At 42.1% G+C, this 15,559-nt stretch overlaps 1 protein-coding gene across 1 annotated transcript in view; it reads right to left on the bottom strand.

The window, feature by feature from the left end:
- Window positions 1-4,665, bottom strand: part of LOC115108566 (volume-regulated anion channel subunit LRRC8C-like) — a 32,744-nt gene extending 28,079 nt beyond the window's left edge. Inside the window, exon 1 of the mRNA XM_029633069.2 lies at window positions 4,544-4,665. The gene's annotated coding sequence lies outside the window, so the exon portion shown is untranslated. The remainder of the gene's footprint in view (window positions 1-4,543) is intronic.
- Window positions 4,666-15,559: the final 10,894 nt, after the last annotated feature.

The raw sequence follows: 15,559 nt of genomic DNA, 5'->3' as shown, positions 1-15,559 counted from the left end.
TTACAATCAATCATAATACAATAACAAAATGTGCCTTGTGCCTAATTCACATTATATCTGAGCAGTCCGTTGCATGGCGTCGGATGTCATTAATTTCAAGGGGGACCGTCGCAACGGAGTAGTATCGCAATGTTTCAGTTGAAGGCTCTGTTGAGAAACGGATGCCGCATACATATCATTTTTTACAAACTTTGAGTTGTCTTTAGTGCAGCTAGAGTCCGTCAAAAGAACAGGAATTACCAAACCACAGAACAAGATGAAAATGAGGTTTTCGGTGATGGCTTTATCGAATAAGTAGCCATGTGTAAACAATTACCCATTCCTATAAGTGAACACTAAATTAATAGTAATGTTAAATAATACACTTTGGCTGTTAAGCAAATTACAGTGCATTCGGAAAGTATTCAGACCCCTTGACTTTTTCCACATTTTGATACGTTATAGCCTTATTCTAAATAGCTTATGAAAAAAATCATCATCAATCTACACACAATATCCCACAATGCCAAAGCAAAAATAGGCTTTTAGAAATGTTACACATTTCATAAAAATGTAAAACTGAAATATCACATTTACATAAGTATTCAGACCCTTTACTCAGTACTTTCTTGAAGCACCTTTGGCAGCAATTACAGCCTTGAGACTTTTTGGATATGACGCTTCAAACTAGGTACACCTGTATTTGGGGAGTTTCTCCCAGTCCTCTCCACAGATCCTCTCAAGCTCTGTTAGGTTGGATGGAGAGCGTCTCTGCACAGCTATATTCAGGTCTCTCCAGAGATGTTGGATCGGGTTCAAGTCCGGGCTCTGGCTGGGCCACTCAAGGACATTCAGAGACTTGTCCCGAAGCCACTCCTGCATTGTCTTGGCTGTGTGCTTAGGGTCGTTGTCCTGTTGGAAGGTGAACCTTCGCCCCCAGTCTGAGGTCCTGAACTCTCTGGAGCAGGTTTTCATCAGGGATCTCTCTGTACTTGGCTCTGTTCATCTTTCCTTCAATCCTGACTAGTCTCCCAGTCCCTGCCACTGAAAAACATCCCCAAATCATGATGCTGTCTACACCATGCTTCACCATAGGGATGATGCCAGGTTTCCTCCAGATGTGAGGCTTGTCATTCAAACCAAATAGTTCAATCTTGGTTTCATCAGACCAGAGAATCATGTTTCTTATGGTCTGAGTCCTTTAGGTGCCTTTTAGCAAACTCCAAGCAGACTGTCATATGCCTTTTACTGAGGAGTGGCTTCTGTCTGACCACTCTACCATAAAGGCCTGATTGATGGAGTGCTGCAGAGATGGTTGTCCATCTGGAAGGTTCTCCCATCTCCACAGAGGAACTCTGGAGCTCTCTCAGAGTGACCATCAGGTTATTGATCATTACCCTGACCAAGGCTTGTGGTTCCAAACTTCTTCCATTTAAGAATGAAGGAACACTGTGTTCTTGGGGACCTTCAATGCTGCATTTTTGTGGTACTCAATTCAATTTACCACAGGTGGACTCAAATCAAGTTGCAGAAACATCTCAATGATGATCAATGGAAACAGCATGCACCTGAGCACAATTTAAAGTCTCATAGCAAAGGGTCTGAATACTTATGTAAATAAGCTTACTTTGTTTTTCATTTGTAATAAGTTTGCAAAACTTTCTACAAACCTGTTTTCGCTTTGTCATTATGGGGTATTGTGTATGTAGGTTGTTTTTTGAATCCATTTTAGAATAAGGCTGAAACGCAACAAAATATGGAAAAAGTCAAATGGTCTGAATACTTTCCGAATGCACTGTATATTATATGACTGTTGTCTGACGTTTTACTTTCTGGTAATGACGTTTGTTTTTAATGATAATTATTAGGTGGCGGTCGCTAGCCACAGTATCTTCAACATAGCTTATAGATTTTAGCTACCTAGCCGCTCTGTAGGCTAGTGTGACTTGGCAGAAAGTTAGAGAAAGAAGTTGAGGAAAATGTAACTAAGTGAAACATGTTTTATTATCACTTGAAATAACTTCTTGTGACTCCCCATCCCATCCAGCGTAATCATCGCCTGACACTAATTAGCATAACGCAACGGACATAAATATCCCTAGAAAATATTCCTATTCATGAAAATCACAAATGAAATATATCGAGACACAGCTTAGCCTTTTTTTAATCACCCTGTCATCTCAGATTTTCAAAATATGCTTTACAGCCAAAGCTAGACAAGTATTTGCGTAGGTTTATCGATAGCCTAGCATAGCATTATGCCTTCCTAGCAGCAGGTAACCTTGTCACAAATCAGAAAAGTAATCAAATTAAATCATTTACCTTTGATGAACTTCGGATGTTTTCACTCACGAGACTCCCAGGTAGATAGCCAAAGTTAATTTTTTCACAAAATATAATTTTTGTAGGTCGAAATAGCTCCGTTTGTTCTTCACATTTGGCGGAGAAATCGACCGGAAATTGCAGCCACAAAAAATATTCCAAATTAGCTCCATAATATAGACAGAAACATGGCAAACGTTGTTTAGAATCAATCTTCAAGGTGTTTTTCTAATATCTATTCGATAATATATCCGTAGGGACAATTTGTTTTTCAGTAGGACCGATTGGAGTAATGGCTACCTTTGTATTTTACGCGAGAATCTCTCTCGGAGCCACCATGTGACCACTTACGCAATGTGGCCGCCTACGGCTATTCTTCAAACAGAAATGCGTAAAACTACGTCACAATGCTGTAGACACCTTGGGGAATACGTAGAAAGCGTACGCTCGTTGATGGCACATTCACAGCTGAATAGGGACTCATTGGAACGCAGCGCTTTCAAAACCTGGGGCACTTCCGGATTGTATTTTTCTCAGGCTTTCGCCTGCAACATCAGTTCTGTTATACTCACAGACAATATCTTTACCGTTTTGGAAACGTTAGAGTGTTTTCTATCCAAAGCTGTCAATTATATGCATATTCTAGCATCTTGTCCTGACAAAATATCCCGTTTAAAATGGGAACGTTTTCTCGAGTCGCAACAGGTTTTAAATGAAAAGGTTTAATTTTGCAATCTCCCAAACCAAATGCGATCACTGACGAGAGACTAGGCTCTCCTCCATCATGTTCTGCATTGTGAGGCTTAGTCCCATGTGACTCAGTTGGTAGATCATGGCACTTGCAATGCTAGGGTTATGGGTTCGATTCCCACGGGGGACCAGTACAAACAATAACGAAAATGTATGCACTCACTACTGTGTGTTGCTCTGGATAAGAGTGTCTGCTAAATTACTAAAATGTCAATCTTATGCTCTCCGTAGCAGAACAAGATTGTATGAAGATGATGTACGGTGTAATGAAATAAGTCACAATGTGTACAGGGCTTGTCCCTAGTGATGTCCGTCCGACAGCCTTGGTTCTATAGTGGATGTCGATGGGTGTTTTTTTAGGGCAGCTGTGTTCTTGTGGATCCAGGCTGCGTTCAGTACAAAAAATCAGAATGCAACATTCAATTAAAACGAAAATAGTGCTGTTCTGAACGACTAGTTGAAAAATGGTGAGGGGTTGGGTTGTGGGTTGGGGAACACTGTCAGAATGGGCATTGCCTTTTAAATACATCACTCATTGCTTCAAGCCACACCCCGCCACAAGAAAGGGAAAGGGGTACCTAGTCAGTTGCACAACGGAATCGATTCAATCTAAATGTGCCTTCTGCCTTTAACCATACCCCTCTAAATCAGAGAGGTGCGGGGGGGCTGCCTTAATCGACGTCATCAGTGCCCGGGAGCAGTTGTTGTTGGGGGTTGACTGCCTGGCTCAAGGGCAGAAAGGCAGACTTTTCCACCTTGCCGACTCGGGGATTCGAACCAGTGTACCTTCCGGTTAATGGCCCAACAACCTAAGCCTACCGAAACCCGATTAGGACAATACTTTTTGGGGGGTTCAAGGTTATTGTCAATAATTGTCGTTACACTATTATACGATAGTCTATAATATAAGATATACATTTAAAATTACATTCCCTCTAGACAGGATATTGACAAACTCAAGGAGTTAGTCTTAGGCTATACAGTAGAAGGCTAATAATCTATGGTGTGAATTATCTGCCTCGCATAATAAATAGGCACTCATACAGTTAACCAGGTATTCATATGGCCTGTGAAGCCATTTCACAACTACTTTTCTCCTATTTTCTTTTTGAGAAGAGGGGTAGGAGATGCGGGAATAGGTGATATAATTATCCAAACTTGAGAAATCCCCACCACTTTTCATATTTCTTGCCTTTAAACAAAAGAATAAAGCCTAGACAATGTGTGGGCATAAAACTAATTGAGATATGTGGTGTTTGCCTAACTCAATATTAACACTCTTCAGTAGCAGTACCAGCTAGCGCAGGAGGCTCAGGTTACATGGGCTATAGACAGGCGAAAGTTAAAATGTTTATCTATATCGCTTACCGGCAACAATGTGTAGGCTAATTTACAGTAAAACCCAAATACAGTCACAGATAATGTTACGAAATTTGCTCTATGTAAACAACATTGACCGTTACCATCAGTACAATAACAAAATATTCCTTACCCTTGCTGTTCGTCCGCCTATAGGTACTGTTTTTTTAGTGTAACGGCAGCGAACATGTCATTATGGACCAGTGCTGCGTTCAGTAGGCTACGAAAAATCGGGGTGCAACGTTCAACTTAACGGAAACGGTGCTGCTCTTTATGACCAGTTGAAAACCGGGGAGGGGTTGGGGAACGCTTTCGGAATGGCTGCTTCCCTTTATATACGTCACTAATTGCTTCAAGCCACACCCCGCCACACCCATCAAACCAAGCAAATGTAGACCTGTCGAAAGTCTGTTCAAGAACGTTGAAGATCGTTTTTGGGAAACGTGTCTTCCATTATAAACAACCACGCAATATAGCAAACGTTTAATCAAACTGAATGCACCAGTGGTGTGTCCTCCGCTTTTTGTGAGCTAGCTAGTTCAATGCTAATGGAAAATTGCTTGTGGGGTAGACTGTTGTATTATCTGGAAGACCATCTCAGATTTGTTCCAGAAAAGGAAGGACTACCCTTGATTGGTTCCAGTTAGAAAGAATCAAAGCTTTGGCAATGAAGGAAGTGATGTCAATAGTCAAGGCTGTGCACAGACCTTTTGGGGGGCAAGTTCTCAAACAAACAAAAAAGGTCACTCTTTGAGAAATTATTATTTTAAATTAAGAGGGGAAAGCAGCATGAGTTAAGTATTTAGCAAAAACGTTTTTGAACTGCAATAAATGCTGCACTTATTATTAACAATGACCCAACACAATTCCAGTCAAAATAAAATATTGTAAAAAATACTGTAGCCATCCATCATACACTGTAAAAATAGAAAGTCTTAAAACACCATGATTGTGTATTGAAATCATGAAAAGTAGGGACTCTAAACTGAGATCTTGGGAGGGTGTTTGAATGTAAACCCAATGTAAGTGGGATTACACACAGAATGTGTTTTAAAACAGAAATGCAGTACTCTGAAACACCAAAAGTGTTTTTAAGAAAGCTTTGTGAAAGCCCTTTTTGGAGTTTCATCGCATGTAAAAGGAAGCATAAAAACACAAAAACTGTGTTTCTCATACAATCAAAATACAAATGGTTTATAGCCTAAATGTTGATTGATGAGGCTCTATTGAGAATATTTTTTGGTAGAATACCACCTTTAATTATTTATGCTTTATTTTGACAGATCAGAAACAGGAGAGGCAGTAAGATGGTACATTTCATAAACATTTTACCCACTCAACCACATAGCCACACTGTAAGAAATTATTCTGAGGTGAATTGAAACTGACACCCCAAAACATAAAACATACACTGAGTGTACAAAACATTAAGAACACCTTCCTAATATTAAGTTGCACCTCCTTTAGCCCTCAGAACAGCCGCAATTCTTCTGGGCATGGACTATATAAGTCGAAATCGTTCCACAGGGATGCTGGACCATTTCGACTCCAATGCTTCCCACAGTTGTGTCAAGTTAACTGGATGTCCTTTGGGTGATAGACCATTCTTGATACACACGGGAAACTGTTGTGAAAACCCATCCGTCATACACTGTAAAAATAGAAAGTCTTAAAACACCATGATTGTGTATTGAAATCATGAAAAGTAGGGACTCTAAACTGAGATCTTGGGAGGGTGCGCCTGGAACCTACTACCATACCCCACAATTCAATCTTTTGTCTTGCCCTTTCACCCTCTGAATGGCACACATACACAATCCATGTCTAAATTGTCTCAAAGTTTCCCACGCCAGTAAGGTTGGGACAGACAGCTGTTTTTATGGTGTTTCTATATGTTGTTCTTTCATTCTGAGGCTTGGTTATTATCGAGGCCTGGGAGATTTTGGAAAAATCTTTTTTCAGATATTGTGAGGACCTATTATCATTTGCAATGGATGTTGAAAAAATAAACTTTGTTGACTTACTGTGTGAGGTGAAGAAAAACTGAAAAGCTTAGCTTAATAGTGGTGAGTTAAGACAATCAGAAAACAGACATCCCCAAATGGGCACTTCCCTGCATTTGCACATAGCAGGCCAGGTAGGCCAATTTCTATACATGCTCAGGTGTGTGCTTCCTCAACGTTATCAGGACATGCCCGTTGCACACATGGAGCACTCCAAACAAAAGACAATGCAAAAATTGACAAAACTCGTAAATGATGGTCAGGAAATAAACCAAAACTTGATTCTCACAAGTGTAGCAGATTGTGAACTCTGTCATTAATACGCGCATTAACAGAAATGAATGTAACCAAATGATGGGGATTAACAATACATTTACTAGGCCTACTGGTGACAATAATGGGGCAGTGATAAAAATAAACAATCAAAGGGCAAACAATTCACACAATGAAAAAATGAATGCACGAGAATTGACGGGAGACCGTTGAGTGCATTCTGGAGAGCTGAGAGCATGCATTCTGGAATGGAGAGAGACCCACCATATCTTAGCCACACGTCTCCCCTTCTTCTTGTCTCAACATTTTAAATTATACTCAAGACACACTGAGCCGGCACTGGGCATAAGAATGGAAAAAAAACAATGTATGTATATTTTAAGATCTCAGTTGGGGTCTCAACTTACTGTTGAGAGTTAGAATAGTAGAATACACAAGGTGTTAGTTCGAAATTGGGTTGTGCATCATACATTTTTCCCTTGTCATGTCAGTCACTGACAGTCACTCAATTAGCCATGTCAGCTAACAATTTTTAGATTGGTAAAGTAGTCTAGCCAGCTATCTAAACTTGTAGTAATCATGGCCTGATACCTACCGGTCACACAGGGCATGTGCCCAGGGGCCCTGGCCTTCAGAGAGCCCTCATTAATTTTGTTAGTCACTCTCACTCAGATATCATTAACATGGCGTAAGCTAAGACAAAACAAAATTTGCTTTATAACTGAAAACATGTCTCTCCACCGCATGGCAAAATTAGTGTAGTCGCAGTAAATTAGCTGTAAAACTTTAAAATGTTTCTCTGTGCCCCATTGCAAAATGTAAATTTATCTCTCCGCCATCAAGAGGGGGAGACCACAAAAATGTTTTACCCGCAAGGTGCCCAATCAAATCTCGCTTAGGGCCCCGAAAAGGCATAGAGCCGGCCCTGAAAACACATTATCTTCACACATAGACAGCTCCAACTCAATAATCAGCTAGGCCTATTGCCAAAAGGGGCATGTGCTCGGCACAGGTAGAGCCCCATCTGTGCACGTGCCCAGGGCTGGCCCGCCCATTAGGGGCAGATTGATGAGGGCGGCAGTTTGACTGAATAAGACACACCTCCAACAACACATAAAATGCTTATCATCGACAAGGTCTGGGGAGTTTTGTAGGATGGAAATAAATGGAATAGAGCTAAGCATAGGCAAACTCCTAAACGAAAACCTGATTCCGTTTGCTTTCCAACAGACACTGGGAGACAAATTCACCTTTCAGCAGGACAATAACTAAAACACATGGCCAAATATACACTGGAGTTGCTTACCAAGACAACACTGAATGCTCCCGAGTGGGCTGGTTACAGTTTTGACTCGAATCAGTTCAAAAATGGCTGTCTAACAATGATCAACAACTAACTTGACAGAGCTTGAAGAATTGTAAAAATAATCAATTGCAAATATTGTAAAATCCAGGTGTGCAAAGCTCTTAAGAGACTTGCCCAGACAGAGACACAGCTGTAATCGCTGCCAAATGTGATTCTAACATGTATAGACTCAGGGAGTTGAATACTTATGTAATCCAGATATATTCGTGTTTTATATTATATTTGATATATTCGGATATTCGTTCTTTTATATATATATATATATATATATATTATAATTTTTCTTTTTTTCACATTCCACTATGCATATTTAGCGTAGATCTTTGACACAAAAAAGACAATTAAATACATTTTAATCCCACCTTGAACACAACAAAATATGTAAATAGTCAAGGGGGTATGAATACTTTCTGAAGGCACTGCGCTTTGATAAGAAAACAAAAAAGAGCTTTGATGTAAATATGGCGTATTAACAAACATCCTAAAACCAGGACAGGTCAAAGTAAAATGGACAATATGGAACGGAAAATCCGGCTACTCACAACTGCTGTCCATGAGGTTTACCCCGTGGGCTAAATTGTCATGATAGTCAAGGTTTCAAGCTAGTATCCATCAATTTTGTGACGAGATGATTAAATGCTTTTGCATTTCCTAATGTGTAAACACTTAGCTTCCCATTGCAATTAGGCTCAGGATAACTCCTGATAAAGTTGGGTAGCTGATATTTAGCTTAATTAAATAGCCAAAATTATTAGTCACAGGAATCAGGACTAATAAAGCCAATGCAACTGCCTGTTTTACAAATGGTAGGCCTACCACGTTGATGGGAAACACAACCAAGAAACACTCTGCGTGACCCTGATTCAGCCCACTGCAGTAAAAGGTTAAATTAAATGGAATGGGTAAGGTATTGGTGTTAGAATATATAAATGAATAATGGATTTCTTGTTTGATCAAACTGCTGTTTCAGCAGTGGAAGAATGGTCAAGCTACACTACCTGATCAAAAGTATGTGGACAACTGCTCATCGAACATCTCATTCCAAAACCATGGGCATTAATATGGAGTTGGTCCCCCCTTTGCTGCTATACCAGCCAACACTCTTCTGGGAAGGCTTTCCACTAGATGTTGGAACATTGCTGCATGGACTTACTTCCATTCAGCCACGAGCATTAGGTTGGGCCCTGATATTGGGCCGATTAGGGCTGGCTCGCAGGCGGCGTTCCAATTCATCCCAAAGGTGTTTGACGGGGTTGAGATCAGGGCTCTGTGCAGGCCAGTCAAGTTCCGATCACAACAATCACGAAAAAAAGTTTCTGTATGGACCTCGCTTTGTGCACGGGGGCATTGTCATGCTGAAACAGGAAAGGGCCTTCTCCAAACTGTTGCCTCAAAGTTGGAAGCACAGAATCATCTAGAATGTCATTGTATGCTGTAGCGTTAAGATTTCCCTTCCCTGGAACTAAGGGGCCTAGACCGAACCATGAAAAACAGCCCCAGACCATTGTTTCTCCTCCACCTAACTTTACAGTTGGAACTATAGAGTTCTCCTGGCATCCGCCAATCCCATATTCGTCCATTGGACTGCCAGATGGTGTGATTCAGTACTCCAGAGAACGCATTTCCACTGCTCCAGAGTCCAATGGCGACGAGCTTTACACAACTCCAGCCGATGACTGGCATTGTGCATGGTGATCTTAGGCTTGTATACAACTGCTTGCCCATGGTAACCCATTTGATGAAGCTCCCGGCGAACAGTTCTTGTGCTGACGTTGCTTCCAGAGGCAATTTGGAACTCGAATGCGAGTGTTGCAACCGAGGACAGACGATTTTTACACAATACGTGCTTCAGCACTTGGTGGTCCCGTCCTGTGAGCTCGTGTGGCCTACCACACAGCTGAGCTGTTGTTAATCTTAGACATTTCCACTTTACAATAACAGCACTTACAGTTGACTGGGGCAGCTCTAACAGGGCATAAATTTGACAAACTGACTTGTTGGAAAGGTGGCATTCTATGACGGTGCCACGTTGAAAGTCACTGAGCACTTCAGCAAGGCCATTCTACTGCCAATGTTTGTCTATGGAGATTGCATGGTTGTGTGCTTGATTTTATAAATCTGTCAGCAACAGGTCTGGCTGAAATAGCCAAATCCACTTGTAGGGGTGTCCACATACACTATATATACAAAAGTATCTCTAGGAGCTGATCCGTTGTCAGTATAGAGGAATAATTATAATGCTAAGGTAAGATTTGAATGGAGAAAGCTGATCTGAGAGCAGCCCTGCCTTTCTTTCGATCCTATCAGTATCAACCCAATGTTGGGGAGTAAAACAGCCATCACTAACACAGAGAGGTTGCTGCCTACATACAGACTTGAAATTATTGGCCACTTTAATAAATGGATCACTAGTCACTTTAATAATGACACTTTAATAATGTTTATATACCTTGCATTACTCATCTCATTTGTACAGTACAAGTCGGAAGTTTACATACACCTTAGCCAAATACATTTAGTTTAACACAATTCCTGACATTTAATCCTAGTACAAATTCCCTGTTTTCGGTCAGTTAGGATCACCACTTTATTTTAAGAATGTGAAATGTTTGATTAAAGTAGACACAATGATTTATTTCAGCTTTTATTTCTTTCATCACATTCCTAGTGGGTCAGAAGTTTACATACACTCAATTATTTTTTGGTAGCATTGCCTTTAAATTGTTTAACTTGGGTCAAGTGTTTCGGGCAGCCTTCCACAAGCTTCCCACAATAAGTTGGGTGAATTTTGGCCCATTCCTCCTGACAGAGCTGGTGTAACTGAGTCAGGTTTGTAAGGCCTCCTTGCTCGCACACACTTTTTCAGTTCTGCCCACACATTTTCCATAGGATTGAGGTCAGGGCTTTGTGATGTTCACTCCAATACCTTGACTTTGTTGTCCTTAAGCCATTTTGCCACAACTTTGGAAGTATGCTTGGGGTCAGTGTTCATTTGGAAGACCCATTTGCGACCAAGCTTTAACTTCCTGACTGATGTCTTGAGATGTTGCTTCAATATATCCACATAATTTTCCTTCCTCATCATGATGCTGAGCGGCATTTCAGGTTATGTTGATATAGGACTTGAGTTTAACTGTGGATATAAATACTTTTGTACCTGTTTCCTCCAGCATCTTCACAAGGTCCTTAGCTGAATGTGTTTCCTTCCTGAGCGGTATGACGGCTGCGTGGTCCCATGGTGTTTATACTTGCGTACTATTGTTTGTACAGATGAACGTGGTACCTTCAGACCTTCAGGAAATGGCTCTCAAGGATGACTTGTGGAGGTCTACAAATTGTTTCTGAGGTCTTGGCTGATTTCTTTTGATTTTCCCATGATGTCAAACAGAGGCACTGAGTTTGAAGGTAGGTCTTGAAATACAACCACAGGTACACCTCCAATTAACCTATCAGAAGCTTCTAAAGCCATGACATCATTTTCTGGAATGTTCCAAGCTGTTTAAAGGCACAGTCAACTTAGTGTATGTAAACTTCTGACCCACTGGAATCGTGATACAGTGAATTATAAGTGAAATAATCTGTCTGTAAACAATTGTTGGAAACATTACTTGTGTCTTGCACAAAGTAGATGTCCTAACGGACTTGCCAAAACTATAGTTTGTTATCAAGACATTTGTGGAGTGGTTGAAAAACGAGTTTTAATAACTCCAACCTAAGTGTATGTAAACTTCCGACTTCAACTGTATTTCAACAGTTTTTTATACCATCTATTGCACTTTGCCTGTGTCGCTCTGTCATTGCTCACCCATATATTTATATTTATATATTTTTATTCCATTTCTTTACTTAGATTTGTATGTATTAAGTAGGTAGTTGTTGTGGAATTGCTAGATTACTTGTTAGATATTGCTGCACTGTCGGAACTAGAAGCACAAGCATTTCGCTACTCTCGCAATAACATCTGCTAACCATGTGTATGTGACCAATAACATTTTACTTTAGTAACTGATCACATGTAATCAGTTACATGTAATCTGATTACAAAAAACAAACTTTATTCAGTTACATTACCAGCAAAAATATTGTAATCAGATAACAGATAGTTTATAAAAACTAGATGATTACTTCTCGGATTGCGAAAAAATACATTGACACCCCACTGGGCACACACTGGTTGAATCAACGTTGTTTTCACATAATTTCAATGAAGTTACATCGAACCAACGTGGAATAGACGTTGAATTGGCATCTGTGCCCAGTGGGACCTTTCTGTTTTCTCTTATGAAATTAAATTCAGCATTGTAAAAAGGTTCAAGTTTAAGGTTGTTCCAATCTTTTTAAATTCAGCACACAATGCAAATAGTCCGGATAGCCATTTGATTACCTGTTCAGGAGTCTTATGGCTTGGTGGTAAAAACTGAGGAGCCTTTTTGATGAGCGAGCCTGCAGTAAGGTAGCAGGCACAAAAAATGCTGCAGAAAAATTGATACTGTGAGATTTCTAAACATTTAAAACCATGACTAGAGAGACTGTCAACAAATACAGCAAAGAGCTGCTGTTTTTATGAGTGAGTTCATGTTTAAGTTCTTACTCAGCACTATTAACACTTTTTATTCAACACTTTTATAACCAATAAAATGCGCGTTCTTCCTATTTCCACTCAGCGCTACAACAAGCAGTGCAGCAGTAATGAATGATTAGGAAAGTGTATCTATAGGTTTGCGTTGTTGTTATTATTAGTGTCGTAGACATATTTGGTCAATCATATTTCACAAATACCGGAGCATGTGAGTTCAAATAGACTTTTTATTACTTCATAATAAAAGCTGAGCTGGATCATGAATACTGCCTTCCAGTCTTGGCACAAACTATTTATACATTTGTCTTCCTTATGTCATACTCATAGTAACTCCTCTTAATGGTTCACCTCTGGCATTTAGCCACCATTATCATATTGCCTTCATATTAGGACATTCAACCTGTAGAGTCACAGAAATAGTTTCATGCATGTAGGACCATAGCAACAGACCGTGGCACTCTACAGGATTAACCAATACATGACATCCTGCTGACTCCACTGAAAGTGTAACAATACAGAGGCGGATGCAAGATGCAAGCAACGATGGTCATTTACGAGTGCCTGGAAAACCGCTGGGGAGTTGGATAGCCCAAAAGGCATGACCAAATATTCGAAGTGCCCTCTGGGGGTGTTAAACGCGGTCTTCCATTCGTCCCCCCCCCTTATGCGAACCAAATGATATGCATTACGTAAATCCAACTTAGTGAACACGGATGCTCCCTGTAACCTTTCAAAGGCTGAGGACATCAACGGTAAGGGATAGGTATTTTTTACTGTGATGTTATTCAACCCACGGTAATCAATGCAAGGCCGCAGAGATCCGTCCTTCTTCTCCACAAAGAAGAACCCCGCCCCCGCTGGAGAAGAGGAAGGACGAATGAATCCAGATGCCAGAGAACCAGAGATGTATCTCTCCATAGCCTCCCTCTCAGGAACAGAGAGTGAATATAACTTGCCTTTAGGCGGAGACTCACCTGGCAATAATTCTATTGCACAGTCATAGGGACGATGCGGAGGAAGAGAAGCAGCACGGGACTTACTGAACACCTCCTTCAGGTCGAGGTATTCAACGGGCACGTTAGACAAATCCACCGCCTCCTCTAGAAACACAGAATCAGACACAGACGAACAAGCAGACACTAAACAGGACTCAAGACATTTGTTACTCCACATGGATATAGAATTATGACCCCAGTCAACTCTGGGGTTGTGTTGGGTGAGCCAAGGGTGGCCGAGAACTAATGGTGCAAGGGGTGAGTCCATGAGTAGAAATGATAGTGTCTCAGTGTGATTGCCAGAAGTGATGAGTGTGATAGGTTCAGTGGTGTGAGAAATGTTGGGTAGTTCTTGACCATTGAGAGCGTTGACGGATATCTTGTGCGTGAGTGAGGTGATAGGAATCTGGAGTTTGTGAGCGAGCTTGAAGTCCATGAAATTACCCTCTGCTCCTGAGTCCAGTAAGGCTTGGGTGTCGTGCGTGTGGTTGGCCCATCTTAGTCTTACCGGGAGGAGAGTAGATGATGAGGTCTTCTCTGTGGTGACCCCACCCGATAGTAGCCTCATTCTTACTACCGGGCCTAATCTTTTACCGGGCAGGAGTGGATAAAGTGGCCCGCTCTACCACAGTAGAGACAGAGTCCTTGGGATCTCCGCCTCTCCCTCTCTTCCCGGGAGAGGCGAGCTCTCCCCAGCTGCATGGGTTCGTGAGCGGAGGTTGAACTGGCCGTGTTCCCGCCGCTGGCATGCCAGCCCTCCGTGTTGTTATACGGTCTGTTAGGGCATGCTCGGCGGCCAACACGACTCAGACGAGCGTCAACCCTCAAGGCTAGTTCCACTAGTCCATTTAAACTCCTGGGAAGGTCCAGAACATAAATCTCCTTCTGGATCCGGTCCTCCAGCCCATGCAGGAACATGTCCCACTGCGCCTCCTCGTTCCACTGACACTCTGCGGCCAGAGTGCGGAATTGGATGGAGTATTCCGATACTGAACGGTCTCCTTGGCGAAGGTCAGCGAGTAGTCTGGCCGCCTCCCTACCCGCCACGGCCCGATCGAAGACCCTTCTCATCTCCTCGGAGAGTGTCTGGAAAGAGGTGCAGCATGGGTCCTGGTTCGCCCACACCGCTGTTCCCCAAAGAGCCGCTTTGCCTGATAGCAGTGTGAGTACGAATGCTACCTTAGACTGTTCACGGTTGAAGGTCCGTGGCTGCAACGAGAAATGCATGGAACATCTCGTAAGAAAAGCTCTGCAATAGTCAGGATCACCTGAATAACCCTCTGGTGTCGGTAGCCGTGGCTCTAGCTGGGAATCCGGCTCTGGCGGGGCGGGTTGAACTGCCGGTGTAGGTGGCGCAGCGAGACCCCTCAGATGTTGTAATTGTTGGGTCAGCTGGGATACCTGTGTCGCAATGGCTTGTACTTCCCGACCTGTGCTGGAGATGTTCTCCTCTTGTTGATCCATTCTCGTGATACTACGGGAAATGAATTCGGTCAGACTCGTTGAACTCGCTGCATCCATGGTCTGGTCAGATCGTTCTGTAACAATACAGAGGCGGATGCAAGATGCAAGCAACGATGGTTTAATCAATACAGGTTACAGCAGCAACAGGACAGACAGACTGTACTCAGACGGAATCCGACCCAGGGACTAGGGCGCATCCTCCTATGTGAGCGTGCTGAGAAACCCAGGGGAGAGTGTCCTTGATGGGTAGGAAGGAGCACAGCAGATAATCCACACAAGGGCGGCGAGAGATGAGTACGGACACACGACACAACCTCAGGGAAGTAACAACGATCTGACAACAAGAACACTGGTTACAGAACATATAAAGGGAAGATAAGTGATTCCAGCTGGCGCAGACAATCAGGCCGAGATTGGGAACCACGCCCACACAAACACAGGAGAGAGAGAGAGAGAGAGAGAGAAAAGG

Source organism: Oncorhynchus nerka, linkage group LG24 (assembly GCF_034236695.1).
Source record: "Oncorhynchus nerka isolate Pitt River linkage group LG24, Oner_Uvic_2.0, whole genome shotgun sequence".
Taxonomy (NCBI): Eukaryota; Metazoa; Chordata; class Actinopteri; order Salmoniformes; family Salmonidae; genus Oncorhynchus; species Oncorhynchus nerka.
This window is presented reverse-complemented; position numbering and strand designations above follow the sequence as displayed.